The 12,013-nt window shown below is 50.3% G+C and overlaps 1 long non-coding RNA gene across 1 annotated transcript; it reads left to right on the forward strand.

Annotated features, from left to right (window-relative positions):
- The first annotated feature begins 4,880 nt into the window (after window positions 1-4,880).
- Window positions 4,881-10,394, forward strand: LOC131926206 (uncharacterized). Its single transcript, XR_009383452.1, has 3 exons — window positions 4,881-5,656; window positions 7,982-8,074; window positions 9,299-10,394. It is a non-coding gene; the product is annotated as an uncharacterized LOC131926206 (long non-coding RNA).
- The last annotated feature ends 1,619 nt before the right edge of the window (window positions 10,395-12,013 follow it).

Consider the following 12,013-nt stretch of genomic DNA (forward strand, 5'->3'; position numbering starts at 1 on the left):
ACAAGATGAAAAGGAGGGGAGGCCTAGGGGACTTCTTCAGAACTGCGAACTCTGATCAACTTGGAAGATAGTTCTACGCCTGTCACACAAATGACTTGTCATGTGACTGCTGGCCTTGCCCAGTGTCTGGACATCCTTTCCCCTGCTCGACTCGGCTCCGGTGTAGCCCCTAACAGAGAATGAGACCGAAGCAGGAACAATACACCTTACCGATTGTTTGTTTGTAGTTGAGTATGTTCTTCTTCGTCCTGTGTTTTAAGTCCTTGCAAGTTAAGGTTTCTATTTGTAATTAAGAATAAGTTCTTGTTTCTTAGATTGATGTAAAGCACAAAACACGTTTTTCCGCCTACACTAAACTTCAGCCCCATCCACGTGATATACATCCTTACCCTGTTCCTCCCTTTCATTGTCTTTTTCTAACAATGTACAACTGCCAGCTCTCTCACCCCTGTGAACACCTTAGCTCTCCTATAAAAAAGACCCTCCAGAAGTCAGCAAAGGCTGGTCTCTCAAATCCCAACTTAGGCGGAGGCAGCCTGTTGGCCAGTCCCGGATGCCCACCAAACTACAGCTTGCTTTAACTGGACAGTCATGGATTTGGTCTTTTCTCCTCAGGACTTCTGGGTTTATTGAGATCTCTGGTACTTAGTGTCTCCACCCATTTGTCTGCGAGCAGTGAGCCAGCCTTTGGCTTGTACTGGACTGGTGTGAATATCTGCCTCCCACAACTTTGGCCTCAGTTTCTACCTAACACATGTCCACATGCCCCATAGCCACCCAGTCGTCCCCTAGAACTCTGAGGCCTTCCCGGCAACTTTCTAGCTCTTCAGTGCTCCTTGAGGTGCACCCCTGAGCTGCTGAAGGGAGTGGGCTGGTGCCCTGTGAGGAGCTCTGTGGAACTGAGACCAGGAGCAGAGGGTGTCCCCCAGCCCGCCCTCCACCCACCCTCCAGGCTCAGGATCAAGGCCCTCTGCCTTGTGCTCTGCTGTCTTGTGCACCCCACAGCCATGCCGTCTCAGATTCTCTTTGCAAAGTCCGCACGCACTATGACGTCAGGCCTGTCCCGGAGGAGGCCGCAACCTGCTGCTGCTGCCCGAGGGAGGCCGGGGGCCTGTCAGCTCCCTTGTCTTTGCCACAACAGCTGTTTTGAAGGAAGGACCACCCCTTCAGCCCCCTCAGCTGCCTCAGCCTCCTTGCCTGGATCTGCCTCAGCCTGCCACTGAGCACCCCAACTTCATCTGCTCCTCTGCTAGCAGCTTGGGTCAGGCTCACCATCTGTGGGCAGCCTGCAGCTCTGAGTCCTTATGGCCTCCAGGTAGGACATAGATCCCAGCCCCCAAGCCCCAGGCACCATGGGCCAGCCCTGCAGGGGAGCAGCTTAATGACCTTGTGAGCAGTAATTACACCCTCGGGCCCACTCTTAATAACCAGTATTCCCCCGTCAGTGTGCCTTCATTGAAAATGAGTAGGCGATACAAGTTGCCGTGAAGCTGGCTGGCAAGCCCTTAACGTGATATTAATTGTAGTAATTAGTAGTCGCTTTGTGTTGGAGTCATCTATAAATAGGGGGTCCATTAGTTTAGCAAAAGAGCATGATTTAAAATGCAAATAAAAGCCCAATTAGTCAGCTAAATCACTCATCTTTCGGAGCAAATTCCCATGTTCTGTAGACCAGCAGCCATTTGAAGGTACTGGTCAGTTCCAGGCCTTGGAACACTCCACTGCAGCGGCCCAAGTACAACACTGTCCCTTTAAGTAGGCTTGCCTGGGCAGGCTCTGGTTCTTGGAAGGTGCTTACTTTATTGGAACAGCTAGTGGTCACACTCCCGAGCAGTTCCTCCCTCTGCTTTCTGATTGGTTTCCTCTGGTAGCAAAGGAGTGCTTCTTAAAGGAACAGCAGCTCCGTGCTTGCCAAGGCTCGGGAGAATGGGTGGTGGAATGAAGCAGGGTGGGCTTTCTCTGCTTAAATGCAGCTCTTGGCAGTCCAGACAGACTGAGCCACCAATGCCAAGTGTCCTGTGACCCAAACAGACTTTGTGAGAACAGTTATTTCTCAGACTTGAGGGCACACATTTAAGATGGACCCAGTATTTTTCACAGCCTGGGGAGGGAACACATTTGAGATGGACATAGTGTTTCTCACAACCTTGGGGAACACATTTGATTTAGAACCAGTATTCTTCACAGCCTTGAGAGAGAACACATCTGAGGAGGGCCCAGTGTTTCTCACAGTCTTGGGGCTCACATATAAGGTGGAAATGACAGCAGCTGGAAGGCATGAGAGGACTCAGCTGCAAGGCTGGCGTGGGGGTGGGGGAAGACTAGATCCCCCCACTTCTGTTTGGAGGAACACAGAGGTGGGGAGGCTGCTGAGATGCTACCACCTGGGGCACAGTTCCTGCCAGGTGAGGCAAGCTGAGACCTGGCTCTGAGACCAGACAAGGCCTTCCCTGTGCTGGGCCTGCCAGCTCCCCACCCCTCAAAAGGCCCCCACTCCTGTGAGGCCCACCGAAGTTGCTTTTGATGGAATTTGCATTTTATAGAACTAAAGAGGCAGGAGCCGGTTCTGAGCACAGTAAGCTGTCCACTCTCCCTCGGTGTAGGGGAGCTGTCCTTCATTGTCCTTTCTCCTGTGACTCAGCCCTTGTAACAGGTGGTCGGACTTGCTATTCTGAATGTCCTATTTGACAAAATAAAACATTGGCAACCCTATGTTGGTCCCCAAAATATCTTCTGGAGATTTTTGCCAGGGAATGAAGTCCAAGTGTCTGGGGCTGCTGAGCTAAATGGCTGAATCAGGAACTTGAGGCTGAATGAGTCATAGCTGTGTGCATGAAGGATGAATGTGTGAGCATTTGTGTGTATGTGTGTGCACGTGTGTGTGTGTGTGTGTGTGTGTGTGTGTGTGTGTGTGTGTATGTGGGGGGGAGCTGGTGAAATAAGGACATTTATTGTCCAAGATTTTCCAAGAAGATAGCTCACTGTGGCTGGGGAACTATGTGGAGGCCCAGGGGCCGTCCGTCCAATTTGCTGTCTTACCCGTGAGGAAACAGGCCCAGCCTAAGAAAAAGCAGTCCCAAGCCACACAGTGAGTGAACAGTCCAGGCTCTAGCTGCCACACACTGGCGACCTAACTTCCCAGCTGGAGAGCAGCTCCTGCCGGAGGAGGATCGGAAGACACAGACGGACGGGAAGAAGAGTGAAGGTGTTGGTCTCACTTCCTGAAAATGGAAACGAGATGGGGCTGACAACCAGTAACATCACACAGCAAAGTGTAACAAGTCAGCAGCAGAGCGCTTGCAAACCCGAGGGAGGCCCTGAGTTCAGTCCTCAGGACTGATTAACGGAGGGGAGAGAGAGGCAGGCGATGGAGCAAAGACAGACGTAAGAGCTGAGACTAGAAAATGAAGGGAAGTCTGTGTGTTGTCTGCTATTCGGGTCTGGAAGGTTCCTCAAAGGTCCATGTGTTAAAAGCTTGGTCCCCAGCTTGCCGCTAGTCCTGGAGATGTTGAGATATGGACCTAGAAGTGGTCCTTTGAGCTGCTGGGGGGTCCCCTCCAGGGCAGTGTGCAAATCAAGTCTTTCTTTTTCACTTCTGGACCACAAGGGGAATGGTTTCTCACTACCACATGCTCCCACCACAGTGAGCCGTCCATCCCAACAGAGTCTAAAAGCAATGCACCCACCTAGTCAGAGGGCCCAGCCTCCTTATACAGTCAGGCCAGCCTTGAACTCCTTACCCTCCTCCTGAGTGTAGGGATTACAGGATTGTACCATCGTATTCAACTGTCTATAACTTGGTTGTACCAGGTATTTGTTGCTGCGGCAGGAGGCTGACTGACAGCCTCGGTTCCCACGATGGAATCTCAGCCGGGATGGCTCAATGCTAGAGCAACAAAGAAAAGACACCAAGCGAACTGTGGGCTTCAAAGACTCATGAGCGTGAAGACAATGCGCAGGAGAGGTAGAGGTGTTGCCAGCTGCAAATTACACGTCTACCAGCGGACTCCATCTGATAAAGGACTCATGACTCAGAAAAGACAAGAGACAAATGATATGAGTAGAAATTCCTCCCACATCCGAATGGCCAGCCAGTAAGAATATAAACAGGTGTGAAGCATCCTTAGCCTCCGGGGGAGTGAAGTCGGAGCCAGAGAAGATGCCCCTTTACACGGGGAAGGTGCAATTCCAAAAGTTCTAGAAGGGTTGGTGAGGAAGTAGAAGAGTCTAAAGCCCGCTCCTCGGGTGAGAATGAGACATGGCCTCTGGGAAAGAGGTCTCCTTGGTATCCGAACAGCTGCAGGCCCCAGCAATCCCACCCCTTGGCGGATGCCCACAAGAACTGAGAGCATGGGTCTAGGCAGCAGCTTCCTTGTGACATTGGGTATAACAGCACAAGAGGTAAGTACCCAATGTCTGATGGACAGTTAGAGCATGACCTGGTGTCCAATGAGCACTCAGGGTGGGGACGTGCATCCTCACCTCTCTGGGATCAATGCCCAGAAATGAAATGCTTTAACAGTTTTAAAGGTCAGCCTGGGCTACTACATAAGACCCTCCTTCAAAACAAAACAAAAACAACCAAAAAACAAAGCAAAAACAGTAATACCAAAAACAAACAAAAAACCCCCAAATGCCAAAACAAATAACAAAACCCAACCACACAGTTTTCCAAAGCCCTCCCACATTTTACATTCTCAGGGGAAGTTGGCATTTAAGCTGGGAACTTCACAGATGGAAGAGGTCAGTCCTGGGTCAACAGGAAGAAGCCTGGCAGGCACCGGAAGCAACTGGAGTGAGTGCTTGAGATCCCACAAAGGGGAAAGAATGGCTACTGGATCTGAGGGACGACAGATCTGCACTGTGCGGTGTGTTGGCTGCTGGATCTGAGGGACGACAGATCTGCACTGTGCGGTGTGTGGGGGTGAACGTGAGGGATGAGGACCTCGTGGGTCATAAATGTGAGCCCACCCGTTCAAGGCATCAGCTCAGGTGGGGCTAACTTGCATCTGAACACTGCCTGGAGGATGCTGGGTAAGTGTCTCAACCTCTGTGACTATGAAAAGCGAGCCTGGTTCCCTGCGACAAGGGGTTCTGAGGAGCGCGCTGGTGAGGGGAAAGGGCCAGGCAGCTCATCAGACTGGAGTCAAGGCTGCCTCGTGACTCTGCAGCAGCAAAAGCCACTACTGGACTCTAGAGCCAGTCAGGACTCTGACCAGGGCTGTGCATAGACTGTCCAGGAGTACTTGTCCTGCCGTGACTGGCTGCAGCCCAGGCACAGCCACACAGGACCAGGTGTAGGGAGGAACATAGGCTCCCTTGCCCTCTCAGGGGTCCCCACGCCAGCACCTCCACCTCAGCAACCCCAAACTCCAAGGCTCCATCATTTGAGAATATTTTTGGATCTTCTTTATGTAGCCATCACCACTGGTGACAGAGTTCATCTTCCAGCCCTCTCCATCACCACGCAGTGTGAGGCAGGAAGCCCCACTCCTCTAGTCCTACCTAGGTCTTTCTGGTGACCAGGCCCTATCCTAGAACTACTCCCAAGGGCCCCCAGGCTCCTGATGACCTCATCCACACGCAGAAGTTCCAAATATAAGCCAGAGGCCCAGCCGCAGAGCTGAAGTGACCGGCGCACACACTCCAAGACAAGGTGAGTCCTGGGCACCCTGGTGGGCACTGGAGAATGCTGGTGTGCGGCGTGTATGGGAGTCTATGTTGTATGAACACATGTGAGGAGCAGATGCTCAGTTGGACCCTAGGGTCTACTGAGGCTTTAAATGAGACCTTGTGGCTCCACTAGCCCCCCTGTTGCCAATGCTTTTCTTCCTCAGGACCCTGCCACCTTCCCTGGCCACTCAGGCAAAGAGAGACTGCCTGGGGAGAACCAGGCAGGGGCCAAGGCTCCTGCTGGCAGCCCCTGGAGGCTCCCAGGGCGCAGGCTCCTGACCTTGCCTCCTCCTCTCTGCCTGTGCCAGGAGACCTCTTGGTGATGGCAGGTGGGTCACTTGTGTTCTGTGCACCAGATAAAAGGACAGACAGAACCAGACTCTAGGATTCTAAAGGACCTGCCAGGGGAGAAAAAGAAAGCCAGCTTCCTCCCACCCTGTTTAATCTTCCCTCATCCCTTCTCCCTCCTCCTTCCTCTCTCCTCCCCTCCATTCTTCTTTCCTCCCCGGCCCCATACACTCTGTGGTGGAGTCTGAAGGACCCTCTAACATCCAGGAGTCCCCTCAGCAGCCTGCCCCCATTCCAGCACCTTGGTTCGATCAGATCTGTCAGGAAGTGCCAGAGGTTGCAGGGCAGGAGCAGAATGGGACTTAATCTTCCCTGGAATATTAATGGTCCCGTCAGGAGTGCCAGGGACGAGCTGAGCAGCAATCTGCCTTTATTAACAAGGCGGTACCAGCTGGGGCACTATCCCTTCCCCCACTCGTGGCTGGGTCGCTGTCACTGTCAGCAGTAGCAACGGGGAGGAGCCAGTCCCAGGGCAGGGTAGGCGTGACAGAAGGAGGGGCTTGGAGGAAGTCAGGAGCCCCAAGACACCCAGCCCCACCTAGTCAGCCCTGACCTGACCCCTCCACCGTCTGCTCCTGAGGCTACAGCCTGTCCCTCTGGGCTGTGCCTGTCACGGGCACCTGCCCTCTCTGTAATTGTCTGGCCTGATGCTTCACTGCCCTGGCAACACTATAGAGTCCCCTAGAGAATGCCAACCTTCTCGATGTCCTGCCCACCCCGGACCCCTCACCTCACGTGCTCCTCCAGGTGTGGTTTCACATGTGTCATATCCTCGAGCTATGAGTCAACTGCTTTGACCAGGTTTATAGTGGAAGAAACCCAGGCAGAGGTGGAGTGAGCTGCTCAGACATGCTGCGGAGAGCAGAGCTTTCTTAGACCTGAGAAAGGGACAGTTCTGGGAGAAGACAGGCGCCTATGGCCAGGAACAAACATTTCAGGAGCCATGAAGGAAGCAAGTAACATGGAGGCTGTTGCTCATAGAGCACTCTGTCCTTGCCTGGGGGCTTTCAGGGGCTTTGATGCCCAGGTTATTCGTGGGGAAACTGAGTCTGGGCATACTGAGGTGTTCCAGGCAACTTCTCAAGCCACCATAGTTATGAGCTGGAGGGTGAGACCAGATGTTGAAGATGTGTTGGGGGGAGGAGTGTCTCCTCACCTCCAAGTCTGGATGTGATGTGCGCGTGCATGCATGTGTGTGCCAGAGGATGTCAGTCACAAGTGTGCAGAATATATGTAAAAGTACATGTGTTTGTGCAAGGGGTTTGGGCATGTTTGCTTTGAGCCCATCTGGGCGCCAACCTGAACCAGCTCCCAGACCTCTGAGGACAACTGCTTGGGAAGCCAAGGGGACTAATGATATGGCCATGGACTCTCTATGAGTAACCTCGGGGAGGGCACATAATTTAGTCACCTTTACTCCACTGAATTATTTAAGCCACCATGGGAATGGAGTTATGAAGCTGAGATTAACCACTGGTGCTGTGGCTGTGAGCAATACATTTTTCCTTTTTGTTCACCAAATTGAATTAAAGTTGCTCACAATCAATTGGTTCTGATTCCCCTACAGTGAAATGAGGCATTTGCTTCGGGCCACATTTCACTCACTGCAATGAGCCCTCCAGGCCAGAAGAGGCGCAGCAGACCTTTCTCCCCTGCCACACGCTGCACCCTGACCCCTAAGGAAGAAGGTCAATCTGACCTAAGCCTTGTAGATTGAAATGAGTGGCCTGTCCCTGCCACCGTGACGACACCATCACTGACAGAACAGTAGTGTCCATTGGTGAGGACACCCTCTGCCTCAGGCCTAGACTCACTAAAGCCATTGTTGCACCCCAGGTGTGTCCTTGACTCTGGCTAGAGCCCTGCCACCCACCCTGCTGTAAGTAGTGCTCTCAGACAATAAACGCAATGCCATCCCTGCCTTCTCCGTTCTTTCCCCTTCTCATCGGCCTTTGTATAGAGAAACCGTCTGATAACCAGAGTCACAGCTACCGCCTGTGACCATGAGGACATCAAGAAATACGCAGGAGCAGGAAACAGATCACAGTCCCTGGTGACATCTTTGAGCTACTATATCGGTTCAGAAATGCTGTGTCCTGGACTTCTGATTGCACAAGCCAAGGAGAACTCACCCATGTCAAAGCCTCAGCTGGCATTTCCCATTATTCTCTGGGCTTTCCTAGCTGATAAGATTCAAACCCAGTTTGACTCCACAGTCCCTTCAAAGTCTGTTCCTATCAGTCTGTGAAGGTTCTTAAGGATAGTTCACCCCACCTTTTTTTTTAAACTGGCAGCGGATGGCATACATCTGTGATCCCACACTAAAAATTGCCAAGAGTTCAAAACAAGCCTGGACTATATAGCCAGATCCCATCTCTAAAAAGACAATAGTTTTAGTAGTTTTAGGGGCTAAACTTGGCAAAGTGCTTGCCACACAAACATGAGGACCTTTTGGGTCTCTAGCACATTAAAAAGCCAGGCTTGAGGAGGGCTCAGTGGTTGGGCTTCCAGAGGACCAGAGTGTGGCTCCCAATGCTCATGTCAGTTGGCCACAACTGTAACTCCAGCTCCAGGATATAACACCCTCTGTTAGCATCCTTGAGCATCTATGCACTTGGGCTGTAGATTCACATTTTTTAAATTATAAACTTTTTTAAAAGGGTCAAGTATGGTGGCATATGCTGGGGTGTGAGGGGGTTGGGGGAGGGGCAGGTGGATTACTGGAGCTTGTTAGCTAGTCAGTCTAGCTGAAATTTATGGGTTTCAGGTTCAGTGTTGAGAAGCAATTGAGAAAGACTCATTTCTCTGACCTCCATGTGCACACACACATACTCAGACATGCACATGTGCACACACACATACTCAGACATGCACATGTGCACACACACACACTCAGACATGCACATGTGCGCACACACATACTCAGACATGCACATGTGCACACACACAAGAACACCCCATAAGACAGCACCAGAGGAAGACACAAAAGTTCTCTGGCCTCCACAGGTACCCACATGTCTGTGTACATGTGAACATGTGCTCACCTCACACACATATGCACCAAAAAAGAATAGGTTTGTAGATTAGGTTTGTATCATGTGGTGGTTTGAATGAGAATGGCCCCATAAACTCATATGCTGGAATGCTTGGTGCCCAGTTAGTGGGACTGTTTGGGAAGGATTGGGAGGTTTGGCTTGTTGGTGTGCCACTGGAGGTGGGCTTTGGGGTTCAAAAGCCCATTCCATCCCAGCTAGCTTTCTCTGCTTCCAACTTGCAGATGAGGATATAAGCTCTCAGCTACTCCTCCAGCACCATGCCTGCTGCCATGCTCCCTGTCATTGTCGCTGGGTCCTAACAGCTCCCTCGGAGGAGGAGGTGAGAAGGCACAGAGTCAACTGGCACAGACACTGGGAGTCAGGTAAAAGGCAAAGAGCAGACTCATTTATTCGGCAATGGGGAGAGCCTTATATACCCTCCCCCCAGCACCCAGGCTGCATCCTGATCTGGTGATGTTGCATGATCAACCCTCACTGGCTGTGCACAATCAGGACCTCTGACAGTGCCTGTTGCTAGGCCCTCAGGCAGACTCCAGGTTGGCTCATCTCTCAGCCTCATAGGCCTTATCTTCCTATATATCTATATATCCACCCTTCATTTATTATGTGGGCGCTCAGCAGGAACCAGAGTTCTTTTCTCAGGCCTTGTTGACCCTGCCTCAGGACAGCTCAGCAACTGGACTGTGCCTGTCTTAGGTTGGCTTGCCAAACAAGCTCTTACCCATCATTGACTACCAGCCCTCAAAGAGCATCCCTTCCTGGAGAGCTGCCAGGGTTGGGGGACTAGGCAGTAGCCTTTTGAATTTCAGATAACCAGGCATGCATAACCTCCTGTGCAGGACTGTGAGAAGGATGCCTAAGAGCCATTAATACTTGAAGAGTCACCTTAGTTGCTGCACACTGCTGTTGAATATGCTGCAGGAGACATTTAAAGAGAATAAGGATTAACAATACCACCCCACCAATTAAGGCATATGTGAGCATCCAAGAGGGATCAAATAGCCTTTTTATGTCAAACCTTTTCAAAAAATGAAGAGTCAAAGACCATAACCTCTCCCCTTGTGTGACTTAATTTTCATGTGTTAGCTGTAATGAATAATATAGAAACTTAGTTGACCATGGGCCCCTTAATATATTTAGCCAGCTCCTGGCATGCTAAACTAACATTCCTCACCTCAAAAGGTGTCATACAAAATGAGGAAAAGTGAGGGTCACAATTGAGTCTCACCAATGTATTTAAAGTGCCAGTTTCTTCTAATAAATCAAATTGTTTAGAGGGGCAATGAGAGCAAGAAAGGGGAGTACACACATTACCCATCCTGGGATATTTCCTCCTTGGTGGAAGAAGGCTGATCTTTGGCCAGGTGCACATGTATAACCAGGACCCATATTGACTTCATGGCAGTCTGAGGAAAACCACAAACATACTTTTGCCGACGGTCAGCAGGGGGCTGGTGGCTGCCATTGGAGGGAGATAGGATTTTTCCATCTCACCAGGGACAGGGGTATGTTCCTTGGCAGAGACACCCAGTGCTTGTAGGCCAAGCTGAGCCCCTTGTCATCAAAACTGCAAACATTTATATGGAAAAGGACCTCTGTTAAGGCCAGATGAGGATCTCTCCTAGCCTCTGTTGAGATAGTCCTAGCCAATAGCTCAAGAACTCTGTTTGTCCTTTCCACAATGGCTTGTCCCTGCAGATTATAGGGGATGCCAGTGGTATGGGAAATCTTCCAGGTCCCCAGAAAGTCACTGAATTATTGAGAGGTATAGGCAGAGCCATTGTCAGTCTTAAGAGCCCAAGGTACCCCCATAACTACCATGGTCAACTTAAGGGCCTTGATAGCATTGACGGCCTTGTCCCTAGAAAGGTTGGGGACATAAACAGGAGGAACAGGTATCTATTATCACATGAACATATTTAAGATTATCAAAGTGGGGCATGAAGCATGACATCCATCTGCCAGATAGCATTAGGCAACAAGCCTCAGGGATTAACCCTTGCACCTTGAAGCGGTCCTAAGGGGGCAAGAGGAGCACAAGTGGCACATGCCTGGAGCAAATGTTTACATTGGAAAACAGGTAATTCTGGAAGAAGTCTATGCAAATTCTGTGGAGACAGATGGAACTGCTGGTAAAGAGCCCTGGCTTGCTCTAGGAGATTCATACTGGCTGTTAATATGAAGGTGTCTGTGACCTCATTCCTTGAGCCAATTTACCACTCCAGGTAATTTGGAGTGAGAGCTAATATGTGACAGGTACCAAAGCTCAGTCCTCTGATTTAGGATATCTTGTATGAGCAGCATGCTGCTGGCAATGGAGGTCAGTGAGTCTTTGACTTGAGAAAACGCCAGCACACGAACTGCCTCTACACCGTACTGCCTGTCAGAAAAAGTTAACGGGCTCAGTATGGCACTCCACTAGAACCTTGAGGAGGGCCAATAGCTCACCCAATTGAACAGAACCAGGATGAGGGATAACATATGTAACATTTTTGGAGCCAAGATGCTGGATAAAAACACCATATCTGTTTTTATTGGAATCTGAAAAGACCAGGGTGGCATGCAGAATGTATTATGATCAATCCACATGAATCTATTAAATGGGTAACAGAATTTATTAAGATATAAATTGAGGAAATATACTCACAATTACAGAATGGAGTAGACAGTAGAAGTTGTCCTCTGATCTGACTGGGAGTGAATCCGCCTCAGAGCCAGGAGCCAGGAGAAGGGGCTTGTGTCCCTTCTCCAGATCCTTATTAGAGGTCACATACCAGCATATGGCCCAAGGTCATGGGTGGAGCAAATACCACTACAGTTCCCCCTTTTGTCTAAATAAGAAGATTCTAATCTTAATGCAAATAAGACATATATATATATATAATGCAAATATACAATAAGAATAATTATCAAGTATTGTCCAGAAAAAATAAAAG

This window comes from Peromyscus eremicus, chromosome 16_21 (assembly GCF_949786415.1).
Source record: "Peromyscus eremicus chromosome 16_21, PerEre_H2_v1, whole genome shotgun sequence".
NCBI classification, from domain to species: Eukaryota; Metazoa; Chordata; class Mammalia; order Rodentia; family Cricetidae; genus Peromyscus; species Peromyscus eremicus.